This window comes from Melanotaenia boesemani, chromosome 5, assembly GCF_017639745.1.
Source record: "Melanotaenia boesemani isolate fMelBoe1 chromosome 5, fMelBoe1.pri, whole genome shotgun sequence".
In the NCBI taxonomy this organism is placed as follows: domain Eukaryota; kingdom Metazoa; phylum Chordata; class Actinopteri; order Atheriniformes; family Melanotaeniidae; genus Melanotaenia; species Melanotaenia boesemani.
In genome coordinates, this window is record NC_055686.1 from 3,534,607 (window position 1) to 3,560,416 (window position 25,810).

The 25,810-nt window shown below is 41.9% G+C and overlaps 2 protein-coding genes across 3 annotated transcripts in view; one reads left to right on the forward strand and one right to left on the reverse strand.

Annotated features, from left to right (window-relative positions):
• The window catches only part of LOC121640276 (sialoadhesin-like), a 601,555-nt gene that overhangs the window by 516,409 nt on the left and 59,336 nt on the right, over positions 1-25,810 (reverse strand). The gene's annotated exons all lie outside the window — the stretch shown is intronic.
• LOC121640483 (low affinity immunoglobulin gamma Fc region receptor II-like) overlaps positions 1-25,810 on the forward strand; it is a 55,286-nt gene that overhangs the window by 14,781 nt on the left and 14,695 nt on the right. The gene's annotated exons all lie outside the window — the stretch shown is intronic.

Here is a 25,810-nt window from a genome sequence, read left to right on the forward strand (position 1 = left end):
CGGTTTTTAAATAAGGTGGTTCTTGTTTTTCGTCTTTGAATTCTGGTAATAGGAAAGGAAATTGGTTCTGTTTATCCGTTTTTCCGATTTTGATTGTAAATGAAAAAACAAAAACGACGGTACATCCGTTTTTCCGATTTTGGTTTAAAACGAAAACACAAATTGCCTGAACGTACACGGACCGTACACCGTACACGGTCCGTGTACCCCGTAGCCACCCCAACCACAACCATCGAGACGGCAACAATCCTGCAGACCAAGCAGGTAATGGTCCCAGCGTGGAGGGTTCCCATGAAGAATACACCGTTTATAGACCAGGACCATAGTGGTGGATCGAGGCCTCGACAGGTTTTAGTCCTGACTTTAGTATCAACTAAAATACCGAAACCAGAGGAGCTCAGGGTCCACAAGGACTCATCATTTAAAAGCAGGTCTGATAAGTAAGAAGACGCAAGACCACTAAGACATTTATAAACCAGTAAAATAACTAAAGTCACTTTTACTTTCATACCGTTTGTCCGTGTTTTAATAGCAGAGCTAAAGCTTTACATTTAGCATCGCTGCTGCCTCGTGTCACAACTGGTTGTAAGCGGAAGCAGCAGAGTTCATCGTCAGCTCACCTTCACCGGCCGATCCAGAGCACAACTTAAAAATAACAAAGTAGAATCCAAATTTTAATCCGAGCATGACAACAGCTGAATGACAGATTACCAACGAGGCTATAACCGTGTAGACACTCTGGGGCGCTGAAAAGGGGGGGGTAAAGGGGAAGGATTCATGGGGCCCATGAGTGACAGGGGGCCCAGAAGGGCCCTCAATACAACTGTAATACTGACAAAATTATCAGATACTTAATGATAAACTTAAAATCATGCAAACAATTTAGTCACAATGCAACGGTATCATTAAGTTTTTTTGTTTTGGAAACATTTCTGAACACTCAACCCCCCTCTATATTTCCCTTAAATGGTTCAGTCCACCTGCTCCTTCAGCTGGAAGCAGCGCAACAGACAGACAGTGAGTTGATGCTTAGAGAGCAGTATGCCTCAAAAGTCAGGAAGCTTAATACGAAAAGAAAAAAAGCTGCGGCTGGAGAGAGAACAGATGGGTCAACAGTACGTCACCCACTTCTTCCAGAGGTGAGGTGGTCAGTCAGTTCGTCTGATGGAAAGTTGTGGAACTTCAGCTTGTTGTCTCTTCTAAACTTTGTTCATATAAGCTAGCTTACTTTGCTCCATATTGGCTAATATTTCTGAATAAAACTCTGGATTTTATTCATTTCACAAATTTAGTCAAATAATTAATGCAGACAAACAATTAGCAAGCATCTCTGCTAGAAAAAATAAAAAAAATAAGATCACTCATGTTCCGAACAGAAACGAGAGCAGCCGAAGCAGATGCTGCCAGACATTCCCTCCCCACCTGAACATGTCCAGGTGGCCCGTGAGGAAGGAGGTGGGCAGCTGAGTGTTGAATTAATTGATTGTGTTAAGAAAAAACGTATAATAGAAAAATAGTTCAGAATTAATAATAATATATATATTTTTTTATTTATTTTAGATCGATTTGAATCGTTTAGAAAATGCTCAGCTATGACTGTAATGTAGGTCAGGTCACTAGGACTCATCCTCCTGCTTCGCAATAGGAACAGAGACATTTGTAGTGCAGCAGACTGGGTGACAGCTTTCAATCCAATCAGAGAAATATTTACATTTTCTAGATATCAGAAGATTAACTAGCAACAACCATATAGCATCATATATGTTTCCCCACTAATCTAAAGCTTCACTTGTGAGTCTACAGATGTGGAGATAAATTAGACTTCATGTTGCTACATGAGAGAAACAATAACGTGGAGGACTGGTAGTGTAATCAATTTCCCTTCACATTGTTGGTGAAATCACTGAAAGCACCTTTAAAACAAAATAGTGGGAGGCCACCAGAAATAATGATTGTGATGCTGTTACACATGACATTACATCATTGGAGATACTATATAATTTTGTATGCCATGTACACTACAGAGCCAGGTCCAGCATCATCTTCAAGTTTGTCAGGGAGGAGAGTGGAAATGGAGGAAGACATGGAAGAGGGTCCAGATTCAGATGATGAGGATACACCACGAGAGAGTGTAGGAAGACTCAGAGAGAAAGCAGAGAGTGAGAACATTGAAAATCAAGCTGAAGATGTTGAAAGTGATTCAGATGAGGGGGGCCCACTTCAGTTTCTTTTCATGGGGCCCAAAATCACTAGCAGCGCCCCTGTAGACACTACGGAGTTTCCGCTCAGAGATGGGACGTTCTTGAACGAATCCATTCTTTTGAACGACTCTTTTACGATGGGAACCTATTCACAGCTGTGAGCCGTTCATTTGTGAGCCATTCTTTTTATATACAAATTTTTGACACTGCCTTCATCAAATCAAATCAAACTTTATTTATAAAGTGCTCTTCATGCCATAGGCAACACAAAGTTCTTTACATGATTAAAAACATAAGAATACAAACACTCAATGAAATCTTTCACACAGTCACACGCACACACATATACACACACACGCCAAGCCCAATCCCCACCCCCCAACCCCCCTTCCAGCTAAAAGTGACTGAATGAATAAATAAATGAATAAATAAGTAAAGAAGAAGTAATATAGCTGAGTAAAATTAAAATAAAATGAATAACATGTGTGACATCATAGAAGTCTGATGTCCAACACGCTCCATTCATGTGAAGCATCTGTGGGCAGAGAGTATTGTTCGTAAACAAGTTCAAGTTTATTTATATAGCACATTTTCTGCAACAGCAGTTGCCCAAAGTGCTGAACAACAGAACAAAAACACTCCACAGTTAAAATAAACACTACACAATAAAACAATGAAAATAAAAACAGAAATAAAAATTGATAAAAAGATAAAATCTATAAAATAATAAAAACAACAAAACTAGAATTAAAAACTAGAATAAAATTAAATAATAAAACATGCGAATGTCAAGCTCAGTTTTGTTCAAATGCCAGTGCAAAGAAGTAGGTTTTGAGTAAAGACTTAAAACCAGCGACAGACTGAGTCGCTCTAATATGAAGGGGAAGTTTGTTCCACAGCTTAGGAGCGGCAACAGAGAAGCTCTGTCGCCCCTGGATTTAAGTCTGGCACTTGGGACCTTCAGTAGGAGCTGTGAGGAGGACCTCAACGTCCTTGCTGGAGCATGCTGGTGTAGCAACTCCGACAAATACTGTGAGTTCTGTCCAAAACATTACTAGAATTTGCACTGACTACTCAGGTTTATCCTTTTTTTATCTATATTTTTCCTATATTTTTTTAGTCTTGTAAAGTAGATTTTATATAGGTATATATTAGGACGCTCGATTATGGGAAAAATGATAATCACGATTATTTTGATTGAAATTGAGATCTCAATTATTTAACACGATTAGAGAAAGAGAGAGTTGGGGGGGGGGGGGGGGGGTCATTGTGACATTTTAAGTGTTTACTGTGGTAATACAGACTAGTTTCTTTCTATTAGGTCCCCGTAACTATTGTTTCTCTGAGACCGGCATCTATGTTCTGCCCGGTGTGATCTGGAAAAAAATAGTCTGGAAACATTTCTTTTCATGTTGAAATCCGCGTCAATAAAAGGTAGCGAGACATTTCTATACTGCTTGACCACAGGTCCGTAGTGGTGGCGAAACATTGGACTGTCGCCACGTCTTTCACAATACCCTCACCACACTCATCATACAGGGCAGAGAGACAGTCCACTAACATGGTGGTGAGATGGCAGTGATGCCATTTGTCCAAAGTGTTGATGAGTTTCTTAAATCCTAGATTGTTTGCTGTGTTAAACGAGAAAAATATTCTGTTTGTTTATAACGTTTGTCTCTCTGTGACTCTGGGAGCTGGTGGATTATTTAGTCGCGACTTACAAAAATAGAACATTTTTCTATTTTCTTGTGTCGCATCGCAAGCTTCCATGTGCACGTCTGCGTGCACGAGCGCATCATTTCACATGCACGACTGTTGCCTGTTGCTTGGCTGGAGGAGGGCAGCGATTTCCGCCTCATCGAGTAAGTTCGATAGAAAATAATGGAGAAGGAGCGACGTCGCCTCCCGTCTGTCCAGCCCATAACTGGCAAGGTGTTTGCAACTCGCGCTGAATAAAACTAAAGCAGTTGGGGCTGTGGGAGGAGTCTGCAGCAGTGGGAGGAGTCTGCACCAGAACGCTTCAATGCCTGCTGTGCTCGATTAGCAACTGAAAACAGCACGGGAGGAAACTGTGAAGGACAAAAATAATCGGATCATTTCATTTTTATGATCGTTGAAAACCCAGATCGTAATTGCGATTAAAATTCGATTAATCGCCCAGCCCTAGTACATATTTTGATTGTTTGTCATTCTTATATATTGTGAAATTTTGTAAGATATTGTGAGAAAGAGCCAGTCTTTTGAATGGCTGTTTGAAAGGAACGGCTCCTCAAGATCCGACTCCCTTCAAAGAGCCATAAATCCCATCTCTATATCCTGCAGCATCACTCCACCTGCATATAAGCTCCAGGCGGATCGTCAGTCTTCTCTGGATCGTTGCTACATCTTGTGGACCCTGCCTGAAACCCACCGCTGCCTACTGAGAATTTTTTCTGCTTGCTCTCCACCTCGTCCGATATGGATCCCAACTCACCTGCTATCATCAGTTACACAATAAAGTACACTGAAAAAAATGTTTAGTTGAATTTACTTAATTTTATTTCGTCAAGTGGTTACACGCAATAAATGTATCTGAATCCAGATATATATTTTAGGTTAACTATACTCAATAAATTTAAGTACATTCAACTAATTATTTTTTTTACCACTTTAACTTAACTATTATTAGTATATTTTATTTAAACTTTCTTAGTAATTCCAACTAAACTAATTTTAGATGTACTAGAATAAATCATTTTCATCTAACTCTAATATGAAAGGTATATTTAGTTCCATTAAATTTGTAGTTTCTTCTAGTTAAAATTAAGTTTTTATTCTAATTTCTAAAAATAACCAAAATAAAAAAAAAAATAAAAAAAAAATACTATACCCAAAATCACAAAATCACTTTTAATATTTCAATAACAACGAACAGTTCTTGTTACAAATTGTGGCTAGTCTTTAAGACAAGCATTTGTAAAAAAAAAAAAAAAAAATTTAAAAAAAAAAAAAAAAAAAGCACAGACCTGTCAATTCTTTTATCTATAAACAATATCTGGAAAAGCTCCAACCAAATATTTTCCCTTTTTCTGAATTGAGGGGAAAAAGTTTTATGCTTACATTTGCAAAAATATGAGTGGGAAAACAAAAATATATCAGCAGAATTTTCTAAACCACACAAAAGCTGCATTACAAAAATTTACCTGGAGTCCCAGGTTGAACCACAGTGTGAGACCACAGCTTTTTTCTTTTCTTTGGTTTTGAGTATGGATTTTGCAATATATAAACTAAATGTAACAAGTTTTGCTCTATCAAAAAAACTACCTAACTGTACTAAAATAACTGAACTGCTGGTGATCTTTCAACAAAATGGATCTTTATGTATGACACTACCATTTAATTAAAACAAAAAATACAACGTAACAGAAATCCTGTCAAAAAACAAAATTATATACTGTGTAAACAGTCTTTAGGCGAACACTGGTTGAAAAGTTGTGGTGGTACTTCTTTAAATAGCGTCCCGTCTTCGTCAAAGTTGCAGCATTCCCAGGGCTACATTTGACACAGCTTGCTGGTGTTTACTTGTGTGACTTACTGCCCACCAAGTTTGTTCTTTAGCCCAAGAACTTTAGGGGAAAGCATTTCTCCATCCAATTTCATCAGCACTTTCTGAATGAATTCATAGTAATGTCTCAAATCCTTGGGGTAGGCCAGGTTCAGTGCATAGATTACTCCAAGCATCGCTGCACAAGCCTGAGCTGGAGATCTGATGTTGTCCATGATGATAACGCCTTCAACAAATATCCCAACGTCATCATAATGTCCATTTCGTCCACCTTCCTTGTTGATGGCATAAATACCCATGGCGTACATCTGCAGGTCACTCAGGATGATGTTGCCATCAATGTCCTGGATTGTGAAAGGCAAAAATAAAAACTTTAAGGGCACAGATAAATTTTGCTACAATGACATACATTTTTTTGGTTAAAAAAAGTATATCAAATGGAACCAAGTAAGCCTGGCAATGCTGCAATTAATTTACCGTTTTATAAAAAAAAAAAAAAGAAAAGAAAAAATCCATTGCAGTAAAAAATTATACAATAGCTCTGACTGCAACACAGGCATATTTATATCACTTATAACACCATAAATGCTAACATACATAACGTACCCTAGTCTCTCCCTTGATTCCATTACTTTGCTTCATTTGTTCATATATTTAAAGTGATGGTGGCATTTTGTCGTTTTCATTTTAAATAAAAAAGAAAAGGAAAGATAATACAGTAAATATTGTGAAACAGCAGAATTCTGACGTTGGACTTCTGTCACAAAGTTTGATGAAACGAGGCATCACCATTCAGACAGATCAGTTTCACACAGATTGGATTAGCATCCGATCTAGGACCACATATGGACATTGTCTGGCAGAATTAAATAAATAAATAATAATTTTTATAAAATCTAATTGAGCTGAAGTGTGAGCAGATTTTTTGGGACCTTCAGGAGACTCTGGCCTAAGGACCGAAAAGAGCAGAGTAGAGACGGTATAGCAAATCTGCAATATACTTGGGGACCTGACCATGTATCACCCGGAAAAAACAAACCTAAATCTTTGAAGTCAATACAAAATTTGACTGGAAATCCGTCAGTTCTTGATCAAATAGGGGTGATGTGGGCCATTATGGGCTTACCGGTCACCCCACAACCACAAATGTCCACCCTTAGCTGTTAAGTTTAATCGATTTAAATTTTACCCACAAAACACTTTTGGTGGGTTACCCATCGGGTACCCGACCCATTCCAGGACAGACTGCGTCTGTGTCCTCACTTGACCATTTGTTTTGAAAAACACTCCAACCCAGCTCTATCACTGTACGAACCTTCAAACTTGTCTTGGACAGAATTGTCACCCCAAATACTAATTAAGTGCAGAACTTAACTTTCTTTCCACTGACTAGACACATCAACATTATCTGCTGTGATTATATTTTGCCAGGTGCAGAAGGTGTTTGATTGCTCAGTTAGTAGAGCATCAGTCTCCCATGTGGGAGAGACCAGAGGTTCTAATCCCCCAAGGGACAAATATTACCCCCTTCTGGTTGGGCCCCTAAGCAAGACCCTTAATGCTACTGCCTAACCATTGTAAGACGCTTTTGATAAAAGCATGAGTTAACGTAATGTAATGATTGGCCAAAAATGTATTCTGTAGCAGGGCAATGACCACAAACATTCTGCATAAGTCACTAAGAACCATCTTGACTGGCAAGACACACAAGGAGTTCCGGGACTGATGGTATGGCCCATGCTGAGCCCCGATCAACATCATATGTGTCAGGGATCACCAGGCGATGCACAGACCGGATCCCTGCCAGTATTAGTGGAAAATTTGTGATTAGCTATACATGACTCTTGGAGCAAAATGCAAGGTTCCTTCAAGACCTGTGTGCACATCTATGGTCATATGAATATTTTTTTTTTTTACACATTCTGTTTGCTTGTTTTGCATTTTGTAAATTCATTCGGAGTGAATTATCAGTGATGAGAAATTACTCTGATGGGCCATGTACATTCCCGTATGTGTATGCCACTTACTGTGCCACCCCAATCACAATATACTAATGGATGGAGGAAAATAAAAAACCTTCAATAAAAATAAAAAAAAAACACTAGCTCTTTAACTGACTTACCATGTACCCTCGGATAAGACTTTCATCATCCTCACCAATGTAGAGGCAAAGTCCTTTGAGAACTGTTACTCTTCTGTCTTCGACATCACTTGTAGCCTGTTAAAAGATTTGCAGATTTAAACACTGAAAGGAAAAAAAGAACACTAAAAATTATTTTAAACCATACAAAAACCATGTGACAACCACATGTAGTTGATTTCAGACCAAAATATGTAATGAAGATATAAATGAGTATAATGGTGTAGTTTCAGCCAACAGTTTGTAGACTCGCAGGTCATCCAACTGGTTGTAAAATGTCTGCATAGACATTTAATGATCACTAGTTTATAAATTCATGACGGGTGTATGAACTTCCACCAAACACTAGGTAAACACTAACATCTGAGACTGAAACAGGTGGAAACATCTAAACCTGAACATTTATTGTTATTCTAACAATCTAAATTATTATTAGTGTTTCTGCATCGTAATGACTCATATCAGCTGATCGTGGAAAGGGTGTTTCTAGAGTGTCTTTAGATGTATTTTAACAGTTTATTGGTGGAAAAACATCAAAGTTTAGGTAGAAACAGTAGCCAATTTCCCCAGAGAAACCCTGGTGACATTAGATTAGCATTTTCTATATACACTTACCTCTTGAATGATCTGCACATGTTGGACAAGCTTTTGGCCACAAATACCACCCTTCTTCTGAAAAATAGATGCAAGCTGAGGTGCAAGATTGTCCAACTCTGCCATGAAAGTTGTCTCAAGTTGAAGAGTTGTAATCCTCTGAAATTCGGCATTTATCTGTAAAAAACAGAGAACAAACAAGTGCCATTGACATTAGTATCTTTTAGCTTATTGTTACTCCATTTAATGCTACATTGCAATTTTCTTGATACATAAAAATTTGCATGTGTGTTGGGAAATTACTGCTGTTATTCCAGTGAGCAATGAAAGAGAAACAAAAAGAAAAACCAGACAAAACTGGCTAGGTTATAGACAAAACATGTATCAGTGTTAAAATATTGCAAGGCAATATAAACTCATTACATCAAAGAACACTTCACAAAAGCAAGCATCTCTTCACCTCACTGATCTGAAAAAGCGCCGGCCACCTAGCTTTGAACTCCCCAGCAGAAAGACTTCCCTGCACCACCTCTTTTCGTCGGTACGAGAATGTTCTTGACATCTTCTGTTTAACATCTGACACACTGTTTCTTCGTGTGACATCATTCAGAAGCTCAACTCTAATGGTTTCCAGACTATCATCCGTTTCGCCAACTGGATGTGAAGGACAGAAGTTGACTTCTGCCTTTTTAGGTTTCTTGACATTTTTTGCTGGGAGACATTAATCTATGGATTTGTTTTTCAAGGCATTTACAGTCACTTCAGGACAGCCAATGTTTCGCATCTTTGTCCTGTAATTAGCCATTTTATATTTCAGGCTAATCATCCATCCATAGTAACCAGTGGCAGATGGCTCTCGCAGACAGGGAAATCTTTTGATCAGTGCCTCTGCGACATCATCTATTTGGGAACTTTGTGGATGAGCAGTATACTGGAAAATTTCTTCAGCTAGTTTTTCCAAGATTTCGGATTTAAGCCCAGGAGTGATTGTCAGTCGTGTGCCAGCTTCTTTGAAGGTCTCATTTCCCCGCTGAAGTTGCACCTCTACATTGCATGGAAATCGAGGAATGGTAAATTCACGGGGCCACGGACGTACTCTCAGCTCACTGTCTGACAGTTGCAGAATAATGGTGTTATCCGAGTCGGATGAGGACAATGACACACTGGAGTTTTGCTGAAGGCTTTCTGGACTTCCAGATGACCCAAGACTGCATGTGGGATACTGTTTTGAAGATGATGGACTTGAATCCAGATTTACCAAGTACACAAGTTTGATTGTACTTCTATCTTGAATATCTTGAACTGATCCTAGATTCATAAACTCATTGAAGTCAGGATCCATGAACTGAATACGGAAGTCTCTTTCGATTCCAAATGCTTGGCAAACAGCACTGTGTAATTCTGTCAAAGTTTTTGGCATTCCTAAGGGGAGGTCAAGCCTCCTAAAATCATCATCTTCCACGATGACTCTCAGCTTCAGAGGTTCTGCTATTCTTCAGTCTATTTTTTGGAGAGAAAAAAAAGTGGAAAACAGTTAAAATTGTACTTTGCAGTTATTTTACGAATAGAAAGAGTATTTTTAATAATAATAGTTTTTTTTTTATAGATTATAGAACAGTTTTTTGGAACTGGTAAACAGCAATTTAAATACATTTTTAATCAATATTTTGGGCATATTTTAAAACCTTGAACATGTATACTTTTGCTAGTAGTTAGTGTCGCACTTCAGCTCCACAGTCTTTACAGTGCCACATAAACTGGACAAACAACAAAGAGAAAATTGAAGAAAAGAAATGACTTTATACAATCACCATGGAGGCATCACCTTGGTTAACCAGAGAGAACTGATAGTTTTATATACAACTTAACTTGTCCAGTATCGTAGCTAGAAGAATAATGGCCTGGCTGCCGTCTTGTGCCAAACAGATTTACTTTTACAAGAGGAGCCTTTCAGATACAATGCCCCTTTTAAAAATCTGACATCTTTATTCTCATCTTGTTCTATTGAACTGATTTATTTTAACTTATATTTTGCCTTAAAAGATTGAGAACTGTGGGCAACATGTCAGTGGTCTTGCCTGCTGCTATTTCTGACAATCACAAAATCTACAAACATGTAAAACAAAGAAATTAATTACTGTAAGACTGGAGCGATAAATTAGTGAGTAATTAGTGTGCACTTACCAAATAGTGTCCCCAGAGATTACACGATCATATGTGAAGAAAACATGAAATCTGCCATAAATAGAAACAAATACAAAAATTAAAGTGAGCAGGACTTTAGAAAAACAATGGCTAAACAATACCTGACTCTCTATGCCATCAGACAATATTACATCACCACAGAGTATTAAGATTAAGTCAACATTTTAACTGTACTTCTATACCATGATTTGCATTTGTAGAACAAATAGCAGATCAAAGAAAGGGAAAATCCCCTAAAAAAGTATTAATCATTTAGGGGACTTAATACTTTACAATTTGTTTATCTGCTTATTGATAGAATATTTTCCGTATACTATTGTGACTGATGAGTAACTAATTCACTGTACAGCACTACAAATCATAAAAAAAACTATGAAAATATCAAATATAAAAATTTTCATGTACATATTGAATTTTAAATAACGATAATATTAACAGTGGTATAACTATTACATTTGCTAGTTTTTACAACTGTGCAGACAATACAGTTAGATGATTTACAGCCAGATTAACAGAACCTAGCTATTCTTCACCGAATATTACTAAAATCAGATGCATGTTTTATAACATGATAGGTCAAGATAGACAACTCATTTTCTTATGTCACTCCTGACAAGCTTGCATTTACACAACCACCTTTTGAGCTCACATTGTTTCATGTGATGGATGACAATTTCAACAGCTGAATAGGAAAATCTTTCTTGGATAGGCATGGTGAGGCTGCTCTTGTTTTGTGAGAGCGCTACTTTTTGTAACGCTTGGCCAAAAACCAAGGCAGCTTTTTATTTTTTTTTTTAGAGATATGTATGGTAGAATTGTTTTATTCCAAGGACAACATTAGTGTTTCTCTCTGAGCCGTCGCTGACTTCAGCTCCGCCAGCAGGTGACGTCACACCTGCTGTTCAGACAGCAGCGGTTTAAATCCATTTGTCTACGGGCTCGTTTTATAATTAATTTTGGCTCAGACATGTTGAAAAACTCTCCGATTAATTGGAGAAAATATACCACACCCTCATATGAACAAATACCATCTTCTTCTATGTTTTATACCTGATTCAATCTCCGTCCACATTTCCTGCGTGATAAAAAAAAAAAAAAAAAAAAAAAATTGCGCAGTAAATTGAACAAAAGCAACCATTAAACGAACTTGGACGTTTCCTACGAGAGCAACTCCATGACTATACACAATAAACATGGAGCAAACAATCCAGCAAGATCACAATAATGTTAAATAAAATAAATAATCCGAACATGTAACTGTATGGTGCAAGCCTTCATATACTCCAATACAACGCCTGTGTCCTTTTCAGCAAAAAGCATTTTTTCAAGTATATAATGGTCAAGCAGCCCCTTATAGTTTTTAAACTGCAACAGCTAACGGAACACTTAGCTAGCATGAGTCAAATCATGAAAGACACGCAGCTTGGAACCACAGATAGTTCATCTTGATTTAAACGTGTTTTTATTAATAAACAGCATCAGGTTAAGATAGAAACACATTTTAAAAAATCAGTGTGAGTGACTTACTTACCTAAGTGAGACCTCAGAGCCAGTCTTAAAACGGTAGCACGTTTTCCACACGAGTTGTCTTCTCCAAGTGCAAAATGGTGGCCTCTGTTGGAGCATGCGCAAAATGTCCCCACATGGAGAACTTTAGAAGTATTCATCTGTTTCAAGTTACTTTTAATTAAGTCTTATTTGTTGCTTTTAAACGGAGACAATTTACGCTGGAATTAATTAAATTGTATATGTACGCACAGATTACACATTAATATAAATAAGATCTACATAAATAAATTATGTTGTATCTACAAGAGACCAACATCAGTTTTTTCTGTGTACTCACTTCATTCCTGTCGTTTTGCTCTCTTCCTTCAGTCCTCACTCCAGTCATGACAATTAATGCAGAAATCCAACTAAATGCGTTTGGAGTTTAGATGTGAAATAAAATAAATCCATCCACAAACTAGAGGCTAATGCTGCTTATCAGGCTCAAATATTCATCAGTTTTAACACAGAAAGCTTCCATTTCATTCCACATCCTTAATCACATTGTTGTCCCTCACTGGCTCAGTGCATCCTGCAGCTAATAGATATATAGATGAGCAGGACAATCCTTCTCTTAGAAAAATAGAGAAGTATTGTAGAAAAATGAATGACAAGAGTCTGGAGTACTTGCGTGAAGTTTTAAAAACTTTATTTCAGAAAAATAAACATTTGTACAAAGAGAGCATCACATCCGACCTGCAGGTGGTTTCAGGAGGCTCTGAAGAGCAAAGACAGGAAGCTGTTTTCTGTTGTCAGGATGGTCAGAATGACCATATAAGACAGTCTGATTCTCTCTCATAATGATCTGTCTTATTCTGCAGATGTCTTCCTACAACCCAGTGTCTCCTATAAAAATCACACTGTTCCCAGTCCAGGGTCAGAGTCTCTAAACTCATCACTTACTCAGAAAAATACACAAGTATGTACTCAGAAAAAGATGACACATAAAGATGGATAAAAATGGTTAAAGACTATAATGATTATAATGAAACATGTAATAAAGATTAATGAACAGTAAACAGATGAATAATAATGAAATTTCCCAGCTTCCCTTTCATTCTGGAGAAAATGCTGCTGGAACCTTTCAGACATGTTAATGACAGAATCTAGCACAGGACAGTCCCAGTCCAGTCCTGAAGATCTACGATCCTGCAGCTTCTAGAAGCAGCTCTTCTCTAACACTCCTGAATAAAATGGCTGTTTCCTCATGTGCAGACAGTCAGCAGTACATGGTGCGTTTAAGTGCAGGTGGAAAGCAGGGTCATCTGGACTTTCTTCTCCAGCCATTTCAAAGTGGGAAAGATGCTTTCTATGACAGAATAGTTCTACCTTCATCATAGAAAAGGAAACATGTAAAACTTGCAGGACTGTGGCTCTGGAGGACCAGAGTATCACTAGAGCAGTGCTTCTTAATCCTGGTCCTCGGGACCCCGTCCTGCAGGGTTTAGAGATTTTCATACTGATGAGCAGTTTCATTGATCGGACTCAGGTGTGCTGGAGTTGGAAACATGTAAAACATGCAGGACAGGGGGTCCCACATGCCAGGAGTGAGAAACTCTGCACTAGAGGTGATGGAGGGTCAGAGTTACTGGTTCTTCTCAGACTAAGTGTGCTACACAGGCTCACCACTAGGGGGTGGTCTGTCACCTCCACTCAACCAGATGATTGGACTGATAGAGTCCCAGCTGAGTCTGGAGTCGTTGGACCACTTCCAGTTCATTACATCAGGTCGGAGATCAGATCCCTGAGGTCAAAGAACCAGACCCTCCAGGAACAGCTCTGTTTCTACTGCTGGTTCCTCTCTAAACAAGAATTTTTTCATCTTTTATTTATTATACTGCTTTTGTTTAGGAGGGGAGGACTGCGTGCTAATTCGGATGTATGGGTAGCAGGAAACAAGATGCTATGTCAATCAGGACATATGGACCAATGACAAAGAGGTCAGGGATCGTCTTTCCACAGGCTTCATTGGCCAGGTGCTTTATTATGACAACTCAGTGTTGTAACAGTTTTCTTGTCACTCACTGAATGCTCGGAGAGTCATAACAAAGGCACACTCGAAAGAAAAGGACCCAACTTCTGACTAACTACAAGGAGGGTCAGCGTGAACTAAGCAGGAATGTGAGAACCATCTGTTAGCGTCGGTGCATGTTCTTGCTGAATGCTCTAACCTAGTAAAAATTTCCAGAACATTACATCACTTCCTACCAGCAGCAGGAAGGAAACTAACAACGTCCTTCAACAGTAACAGCCTTTTTATACAGCTTTCTACTTCTGTGTGCTTTAAATGATTATGAGCAGGGTTTTACATCAGCATTTTAATGGTATTTCATCCTTTTTATGGTCTTTTATCCCCATTTTTCATGCTGGTGTAATATCATTTTGGTATTTTTATTGGATTATTTGTGATTAAGATAAATGGAGGAAAGGGTGGATGAACAGATAAGATAGAATGATGGCTGAATGGAAGGATGAGGGAAGGTCTGAGGGGGGTGCTGAGTGGGTGAAGCAGGTGGAAAACTCTCCAGGTGATCAGAGGTGAGGTGGAGGTCTGATCCCTGCTGAGGTAACCAGGTTACCTTCATTAACTACCTGCTGTCTGGAGATGCTGCCGGTCTGTAAAATCCTGAAACCTTTCACCACAAACCTGCACTGAAGCCCCTGTTTCCACCATCGCTGGTTTAAAAGCAGATTTAGACTTTGGTGGTTTAATAAAAACTTCAGAGAGCTTCATAGAAGGTCTGAGCATCAGGTTAAAGATTCAGACACGTGATACTCTGCAGTTTCCAGCCACAGAGGGATGCTGCGGTTCTTCTGCATCAGATTACCACAACCAGACCAGAACAACTCACATTTTCCATCTCACATCGTTAAACCCACAGTGGTACACAAAAAAGTTTAAGTAAAGTTTTTTTGTTTTACTGAGAAACCAGACGATGCTGCAGTGGCCAGAAATGAGAGCACATATTAAATATAAATAACGGAGGAATGAATGAGGACATTTAGTACATCTGGACAATAAAAAACAAACAATCAATAAAGACATTCCTGTTTAAAAGTACATGTATGATGGTCTGATGGGCTGAGCGGACCAGTTAGAGGCCGGTGACTGGTCAAACTGGTGGCGTTGCTCACTGGAGACTAGACGACGTGTGGTTCTGGTGGAAAGTCTGAAAAAACAACGTTTAAACAACATGAGAAAAACCTCCTACTGATCACACACTCATTTACAGACATAAAGGCACATTAATCCCAGTATAAACCAGTCTGTAGCAGCTGGAGCTTTAATCCCAGTATAAACCAGTCTGTAGCAGCTGGAGTTTTTAATCCCAGTATAAACCAGTCTGTAGCAGCTGGAGCTTTAATCCCAGTATAAACCAGTCTGTAGCAGCTGGAGCTTTAATCCCAGTATAAACCAGTCTGTAGCAGCTGGAGCTTTTAATCCCAGTATAAACCAGTCTGTAGCAGCTGGAGCTTTTAATCCCAGTATAAACCAGTCTGTAGCAGCTGGAGCTTTTAATCCCAGTATAAACCAGTCTGTAGCAGCTGTAGCTTTTAATCCCAGTATAAACCAGTCTGTAGCAGCTGGAGCTTTTAATCCCAGTATAAACCAGTCTGTAGCAGCTGGAGCTTTAATCCCAGTATAAACCAGTCTGTAGCAGCTGGAGCTTTTAATCCCAGTATAAACCAGTCTGTAGCAGCTGGAGTTTTTAATCCCAGTATAAACCAGTCTGTAGCAGCTGGAGCTTTAATCCCAGTATAAACTAGTCTGTAGCAGCTGGAGCTTTAATCCCAGTATAAACCAGTCTGTAGCAGCTGGAGCTTTTAATCCCAGTATAAACCAGTCTGTAGCAGCTGGAGCTTTAATCCCAGTATAAACCAGTCTGTAGCAGCTGGAGCTTTTAATCCCAGTATAAACCAGTCTGTAGCAGCTGGAGCTTTAATCCCAGTATAAACCAGTCTGTAGCAGCTGGAGCTTTTAATCCCAGTATAAACCAGTCTGTAGCAGCTGGAGCTTTAATCCCAGTATAAACCAGTCTGTAGCAGCTGGAGCTTTAATCCCAGTATAAACCAGTCTGTAGCAGCTGGAGCTTTAATCCCAGTATAAACCAGTCTGTAGCAGCTGGACCTTTTAATCCCAGTATAAACCAGAAGAAGAAAAAAAGAAAAATATTTAGTATGAAGGGGAGAATTATCTGCAAAGTTTCATTCCCTTTAAACCCATAAAACTCCACCTTAACAAAGTGGATTTGTTCGGAACAACACGGCAGTGAGACAATCGTTCTACTTGTTACGATGTTGGACAGGATCAGGTCAAAACTTAGTCCTGATGAATGTATCAGGCCTTCACTTCGAACTTTCTGACCTTAAAACTCTGTTTCTACTTGTTTTAATGGCACAGCAATATTTTTTAAGTACATTCTTGGAGCATCCTGAGACTGAAAAACTACAAGTTACAACATTTTTCCCAGCCTGGGGCCATCTAGCAACTGGATATCAACACAATGGTCATTTTAACGGGCACTGTGGCTGATATGGTAAGGTAAGTCAGGAGAAAATTAACGTAAGAAGAGAAAATTAGCATAACAAGAGATGAAAAGAGAGAAAGAGAGAATAAGAAGACAACAGTTAACATCAGATGGACTTTTATTGACTAGAGAGATCTCAGAGAAGAGATGGGATGAAGATGATGCCAGATTAACAGATGTTAGCTGGATTAGCAGTTCTTTCTGCCCATTATTTTTTGGCTCAGGCATTATTGGGTTAAAACTGAGCCAGAGCTGCATGAAACCAGAAATTTTCACCACAAAGACCTTCCTGTTTAGTTTCTGTCTGACTGGATCATACCTCACTCTGATGTCCTCACTTTATTTGGCTTTTCAGGTTCAGTCTGTTACATCTTTGTTAACCTAAAAGTATTCATATTACAGACCATAATATCTTACAACAAGATAAATTATCATAGCTGACAACAACACTTCATGTTAGTGGGTGTTGAAGACCATATTTCCCATCAATAGTACTCCATGACGTATCATTCATCCACTGGCTACATGTTTGCTTTATTAAGTCAAATGAAACTTTATTTATAAAGCACTTTTCCTGCATAAGAGCAGCACAAAGAGCTTTAGTTTTGGTGGTGTCATTTACAAGCTGCTGCCTGAATGAAGTGCATTGGAATGAAGACAGAAACTGAAATGAAGTCATGTTTAGAAGGAAAACAGATGTGTTGGAGGACAAAAACAGATGTGTTGGAGGAGGACAAAAACAGATGTATTGGAGGGGGACAAAAACAGATGTGTTGGAGGAGAACACTGAAAACAACAGCGTGCTGCACAGAGCCGTGCACAAATGTAAACAACGGACCAGAACCAGTAACTTAAGGTCCATTTATGCCCTACTCCAGGCATCCACCAAATCCGGACCTCTTGTGCCCCTGTCCTGCAGGTTTTCCATGTTTCCCTGCTCCAACACACTTACTCAAATGAATGAGTTACTGTGCAGAATTAGATAGGTTAATGGATCCATTTAATTTGAGTCCGGTGCATTGGAGCAGGGAAACAGTGAAAACCTGCAGGACACTGACCCAAGAGGTTCAGATTTGATGATCCCTGCACTACGCTAAAGACGGATACAGAGCATTTCATCCATCTTCTGCGTCCTTTACGAGTGTAATTTGGTACGTTTCCAGAAAGCTTACAGATGCGTAGTCTAACATAGCAAACAGGCTACAAATTCTCCTCTAACACAGAGGAGATCCTTTGGAAATGCCACCAGCAGCAGTATCTCCTAAGGAAATTCAGTTCCTTTGGAGTCAATAAAAACATCATGCTAAATTTCTATTACTCTTTCATTTAAAGCATCGCCACATTCTCCATAACCTGCTGGTTCCACTCCATCTGCCTACATGTTACGGCCCCCAGCCTGCCAGCCTGAGGCCGTATTATTGGGAACAGCTGTGCCTCGTCAGTCGCCTGCAGGAGCTGCCGCCTCGGCTCCGCCCTCCTCCACCGGGATTGGTCGACCGGCATTCCGGACTCGCCCGAGGGACCGTTCGGCTGGGAGGCCTCGCCCATAAATGGTTCATTCCAGCTTCGGTCGTGGCAGCTGTGAGCATTGAGCACAGTCTTGCCGGTTTGGGAACTCTTTGTGACATAGTGGACTTGTGAGAGCTTTCTGTGACAGTGATTTAAGTTTGGTTTGAAGAAAAGACGTTTGTGTTTGAGTTACATTATTAGAGCGATTTTGGCTAACTGTTTTGGTTTGGTTTTTCCCTCAACAGGAGGAGGAATTTGTGTTTGTTCAGCAATTGTTTTGTTTCTTTATTGATTTGTTTGATAGTCCCAGTACGTTAATTGTCTGGTGGACCCTTTTTTTGTTGTAGATATAATTGTTAAAGCACCTACTGTGGACACCTTTTGTTATATTTGGTTATAGCCGGAGGCAGTATTTGTGTTTATATCTCGATATTTGTTTTGTACAATAAATCGTTGATATTGTTTGATTTGACTCCGGCCCGGTTTGTTATCGACCTACACCCTAGATTACCGAGGTCATAACAAAATGGGGGCTCGTCCGGGAGATTAATTAGTTTATTGTGAGAACAATAGCCTAATTAATACCTGATTGGTAACAGTTATCAGCCGTGAATAGATTGATCAGCGTGTGTGGCTTGGATTGTCTTTCCTGCAAACTTACTGCATTGTGAGGGGCTGTGGCAGCCAGAGAGATGGCTAAATTCGATTTGGATCGGTTCCGTGAGAACCCGACATTGGATTTATTGGCGTTATGTCGTAAGGACGATTTAGCTGTCATTGCTGACTTCTACGAGATCCCGGTGCCAAAACAGGTACTTAAGAGGGAATTGAAGGCGTTGGTTGTGGCTGGTTTGGTGGAACGGCGAGTGCTGACCCTGGAAGGGGGTGGTGCCGAGGGTGTTCCGACTGTGCCTGAGGTAGCAGGTCCGTCTGGTGAGACGGGGCCGTGCAAGCCTGAGAGCGAGGATCTGAGTGATCCTGGAAGTCCGGGAGAGGGGACGGCCGAGGGGGATGACAGGCCCGCGACCCCTGTCACCCTGCCCCGGTTTGATCCCCCCCGCTTTTCTGTGGACGGCTCGAGTCCCTTTCGGGGGGACGTCCGGCTACAGGTCAGGTTGGCCAGGCTACAGCTGGAAGCCCAGGAAAAGGCCCACCAGAGGCAAATGCAGCTTGACATCCGGAGGATGGAGATAGAAGCTGATAAGGTTGTCCGCCTGCGCCGCCTGGAGCTGGAAGCCCAGGCGGCGACCGGTGCCAAGCCAAGCGCTGGGACCCCGCTGGGATCCCACAGCGCCGCCACGTCTTCGGGCCCTTTTGATGTGTCTAAGTTCATTCCGTTTGTGCCGGTGTTTCGGGAAGCAGACATAGACAGTTATTTTCCAGCGTTCGAACGCATCGCGCTGGCTTTAAGGTGGCCACAGGATTGCTGGTCCCTCCTGGTGCAATGCAGGCTGTCGGGGAAAGCTCAGGAGGTGGTGGCAGCACTCCCCCTGTTGGAGAGTCAAAGCTATGACATTGTAAAGGCAACGGTGTTGAAAGCTTATGAGCTGGTACCGGAAGCCTACCGACAGCGATTCCGTGCCTATAAGAAAGAGATTTCCCAAACCTATGTGGAGTTTGCTCGGGAGAAGTGCAACCTGTTTGACCGGTGGTGTTCATCATGTGGGGTCACTTCTCTCGAGGCGTTAAGGGAGCTGATCTTAATGGAGGAATTTAAGAAGCAGCTCCCTGAGCGTCTCGTTGTTCATTTAAATGAACAGCGAGTGAAGGTGTTAGCGTCAGCTGCAGTGGTTGCTGACGAATTTGTGTTAACACATAAAACGGTGTATGACTCTACTGCACAACCTGTCTCTGAATATAGATCGGTAAAAGGCCGATCGAAGGAGGAAAGAGCCTGCTTTTACTGCCAAAAGACGGGTCATTTAATTGCCCAGTGCAGAAAGCACAAGCAGGACAGCCCTTCCTCCCCTTCAAAACAAAAGTCTGTGGGTTTTGTTCAGAATACAGGCAAGGCAGGTAAGGTTGTCAGTACCCTAGAAGGTTCCTCAATAGATCCATGTTTTACTCCATTTTTGATGAAAGGGGCCGTGTCAGTCCCCGGTTGTACCACAGGAGGTAAGCAGGTCGACGTGCTTCGGGACACAGGAGCTTCCCAGTCCCTTATTTTGGCGAGCACCCTTCCCTTTTCGCAGGAAACGCACGCTGGCTACAGCGTGATCCTGCGAGGAGTGGAGATGGGGTATGCGCCCCGTCCTGTGCACCTGGTACACCTAAAAACTGATCTAGTGACGGGGATATTTCCGATGGCGGTATGTACTGAGCTGCCCATTAATCATGTTTCCGTCCTTCTAGGGAACGACATTGCAGGGGGCAGAGTAATCCCCGCATTGGAGGTGCTGGACCATCCGGTGAGGGATGTCACGGGAGAAACATGTGTGGTAACTCGAGCTCAGGCTCGTCAGAATCGATCACTCGATGATGAGATTGATTTATCTGACAGTTTTCTGTGTACACCTTTTTCAGGTGGAGATGGGGAATCGCCACCTGGGAGAGTGGCTGGGAGGGGGGTAAAGGCAGACATAAAAGCTCGACCGGCCCCCTCGTCCCCGGCTACCTCCCGGCTGTCGATGACCCGAAAGCAACTGTGTGAGGCGCAGAGGGGGGACCCCACGCTTCGCAAGTACTTTAACGAGGTGGTGAGTGCTGACAGACTGGAGACTGGAGATAGAGCATTTTTCTTGCAGGATGGAGTATTGATGCGACGTTGGTGTCCGGTAGTGATCCCGGAAGTAGATTGGAATGTCGAAAAGCAAGTAGTAGTGCCAAAACCCTACCGTGAACAGATTCTACTATTAGCGCATGACGATCATTGGTCGGGCCATTTAGGGATAAATAAAACATACCAGCGGATATTAAAACACTTTTACTGGCCGGGTCTGAAAGTTGATGTGGTTAAACATGTCAATGGCTGCCACCTTTGCCAAATCGTAGGCAAACCAAATCAGAAAGTGCCCCGTGCTCCGCTACATCCTGTCCCTGTTATATCCGAACCCTTTGAACGGTTAATAATAGACTGTGTAGGCCCTCTTCCCCGATCTAAGAAAGGAAATGTGTTCCTCCTGACACTTATGTGCTCCTCGACTCGGTACCCGGAAGCAATCCCGTTGCGCCGGATTACCGCTCGCGCAGTGACGACAGCTTTGCTGACCTTCTTTTCAACTTACGGCTTACCTCGAATCATACAAACAGACCAAGGGAGTAATTTCATGTCTAAAATATTCAGGCAGGTGTTAGCCGAGTTAGACATTAAGCATGTAACGTCGACTGCGTACCATCCGGAAAGCCAAGGTGCGTTAGAGAGATGGCATCAAACTGTGAAGGCAATGATGCGAAAATACTGCCAAGTAGAAGGAAATACGTGGGATGAAGGAATTCCCTTCCTTTTATTTGCTGCTAGAGAGGCTCCTCAGGAATCCTTGGGATTCAGTCCCGCCGAACTCATCTTTGGTTACGAGCGGAGGGGACCGCTCAAGGTGTTAAAAGAGAAGATATTGGAGACACCACTGTCTCCCAGTGTTGACGTTTCTGGGTTTGTGTCTTCGTTCCGAGACCGTTTGAAGCGCTCACGACAATTTGCGGCGGCCTCGTTAGAAATAGCCCAGACTAGAATGAAGAGAAGATACGATAAAAAGACGAAAAAACGAGAGTTCAAGGTAGGAGACAAGGTAGTGGCTTTGCTCCCTGTATCTGGGACAACTTTGGATGCGAAGTTTGCGGGACCATACACGATTACACAGCGTGTTAGTGAGACGAATTATGTAATCGCTACTCCGGACCACCGGCGAAAGATGCGTAAATGTCACATCAACATGTTGAAGGCTTATGTGTCGCCGAGCGTTAAAATGGATCAGGAAGAGGCTGCGACTCCAGCCTCATTAAGCGCTGCACCGGTGGGGGTGATAGTCGGACAGAAGGGGATTGCTCGGGACGAACCACCAACGGAGGAGAAAGACATCTCTCTCTCGGTCGCGTCCAGACTCACACCGCGTTTAACTAACACTGCGATGCTAGCTGCGCTCCCGTCCACTTTGCACTATCTCTCCGCCGTCCAGCGTACAGAACTTATCCAGCTAATCGAAGAGTACCGTGTTCTATTCAATGATATCCCAACCCGCACGCACGTTGTCAGTCATGATATTGAACTCATCAACACTCGTCCTATCAAGCAACACCCGTATCGCTGTAATCCGACGAAGAGGGAAATAATGAAACGTGAAACTGACTACCTGCTGGAAAACAATTTCGCCAGAGTTAGTAATAGCCCGTGGAGTTCGCCTTGTCTGGTAGAGACCAAGCCAGACGGGACACCGCGTTTCATTACGGATTACAGAAAAGTGAATTCTGTTACCGTGCCAGACGCTTTTCCGTTACCCCGAGTAGATGACTGTGTGGACACGATCGGGTCAGCTCGATTCGTGACAAAACTCGATTTACTGAAAGGTTACTGGCAGGTTCCATTAACTGACCGTGCTTCAGTTATATCCGCATTTGTGACACCAGACCGATTTTTACAATACAATGTAATGCCATTTGGGCTGTGTAACGCCCCGGCTACGTTTCAGCGGTTAGTGAATGAACTGCTTTCGGATCTGCCTAAGTGTACAGCATATCTGGATGACGTGGTTGTGTACGCGGCTACCTGGGAGGAACACACCTCTGCCTTGGAGAGGGTATTTTCGCGACTAGCTGAGGCTTCATTAACCCTAAACCTAGCGAAATGTGAGTTTGGTCGTGCTACGGTCACATATCTAGGTCGACAGGTAGGACAAGGGGTGGTGCGCCCGATTGAAGCTAAGGTGACAGCCATCACCGAATACCCGGCTCCCGACAGCAGAAAATCCTTAAGACGTTTCCTAGGTATGGCTGGTTATTACCGCAACTTCTGTAGGAACTATGCCACAGTGGTGGAACCGTTAACCTCGCTCATGAGTCCCAAGAAGGATTTCATTTGGACCTCAGCCTGTCAGCACGCGTTCGACAGTGCAAAGGCGCTTCTTAAAAGCTCGCCCGTCTTAGCTGCCCCAGAGATGGCTAAACCCTTTAAATTGGAGGTTGATGCCAGCGCGGTAGGGGTTGGCGCTGTACTTCTCCAGACTGGTGACGACGGAATTGATCACCCCGTCTGCTACTACTCCCGGAAGTTCAGCCGGCACCAACTGCACTATTCCACAATTGAAAAGGAAACGCTGTCCCTTCTGTTGGCTCTACAACACTTCGATGCGTACGTGGGGTCCTCGCCAGTGCCCATACAGGTATACACAGATCATAACCCGCTAACATTCCTTGCTCGGATGTACAACAGCAACCAGCGACTCATGAGGTGGGCGCTCGTAGTACAAGAGTACCAGCTGAGGATATCCCATAAGAAAGGGACTGACAACCAGTTTGCTGATGCCTTGTCTCGAGCGTGACAAAGTGATTTATTGTGAACATTGTGTGTGTGTGTGTGTGTGTGTAAACAGAAAGACCGAAATGAAGGATAACCATGAGCTTGTGTGCTCGTGATAGCTTTTGACACTGGCATGTTTACGTGATTATTTTTTTTTGAAAAGGGTTCCTTACTTGGCGTGGTGGCCAAGTTTTAGGGAGGGGGGTGTTACGGCCCCCAGCCTGCCAGCCTGAGGCCGTATTATTGGGAACAGCTGTGCCTCGTCAGTCGCCTGCAGGAGCTGCCGCCTCGGCTCCGCCCTCCTCCACCGGGATTGGTCGACCGGCATTCCGGACTCGCCCGAGGGACCGTTCGGCTGGGAGGCCTCGCCCATAAATGGTTCATTCCAGCTTCGGTCGTGGCAGCTGTGAGCATTGAGCACAGTCTTGCCGGTTTGGGAACTCTTTGTGACATAGTGGACTTGTGAGAGCTTTCTGTGACAGTGATTTAAGTTTGGTTTGAAGAAAAGACGTTTGTGTTTGAGTTACATTATTAGAGCGATTTTGGCTAACTGTTTTGGTTTGGTTTTTCCCTCAACAGGAGGAGGAATTTGTGTTTGTTCAGCAATTGTTTTGTTTCTTTATTGATTTGTTTGATAGTCCCAGTACGTTAATTGTCTGGTGGACCCTTTTTTTGTTGTAGATATAATTGTTAAAGCACCTACTGTGGACACCTTTTGTTATATTTGGTTATAGCCGGAGGCAGTATTTGTGTTTATATCTCGATATTTGTTTTGTACAATAAATCGTTGATATTGTTTGATTTGACTCCGGCCCGGTTTGTTATCGACCTACACCCTAGATTACCGAGGTCATAACACTACAAAACAGAAACCGCCTAGAGGGCACAGCCAGAGTCTGCTTTAAGATCATTGGACAGTCCACAAGAACTCTCTCCTCCATCTATGAACAGCAAACTCTCAGGCTGGCCAACAGGATCATGCAGGACTCCTCACATACTCCCCACCCTGCATTTGAGTGGCTCCCCTTAGGGCGCCGACTACGCTGCGCTGGCTGCAGCACACAGAGAAGGAAAGCCAACTTTGTCCCAATGGCTGTTCCCTCCTCAACTCACCCTAAATCCTTTCACAACTCTCCCCCTCCCCCTCCACCAATCATCAGACTGTTACATCACAACACAAACTGTTTTTATATACATATACATTGACTAAAATCCCATGAATCAAACTCTTTCCCTGTCTTTGCTGGTGTTCCCCAGGGCGCAGTCCTGGGGCCCCTCCTTTTCATTATCTACATTCTTCCACTTGGTTACATCCTTCGCAGACACAATATTAATTTTCATTGTTATGCGGACGGCACCCAGCTCTACCTCTCTACCAAACCATCCTCTTCACTTCCACCAACCTCCTTTACCACCTGTTTACAAGAAATTCAAAGCTCTCCATAATCTGGCCCCTCCATATATATCTGATCTCCTGAACATTGCCACTCCGATCCGTTCACTTCGCTCCTCCTCCTCTCTCCAGCTTCTTGTCCCCCCTGCCCGTCTCGTCACTATGGGGAGCCGAGCATTCAGCCGCTCTGCTCCCCATCTCTGGAACTCTCTTCCCCCTGACATCCGTACCATAGACTCTCTTCCTCTCTTCAAATCACAACTCAAAACACATTTGTGACAGTCCTATGCCATCTAGTCATTCTCCATCTTTCTGTTGTCCTCCATTCCGTTTAGTTTTGTGCTTATTGTTTTTAACTGTTTTAATGTTTGTTTTGTACATATTGGTTTTTAAACTATTTTAATGTTCATTTGTACAGTGTCCTTGGGTGTTTTGAAAGGCGCTTTTAAATAAAATGTATTATTATTATTATTATTATATGGTTATAAGCTGCTCTGTTTAATGTTCATATTTTTATGCAACCACTCACCTATTTATTTATACGTGTTTGTGTGTGTGTGTAGTGTGTGTGTATATATTGTATATGTATCAGGTATGTGTATATATAGGTGCATATTTCTATACTTACCAAGTACTGCCTGTTGTTCATGTTCTTTTTGTATTCTGCCACTGACACCTGGAACCTGCTCTTTTTGTGT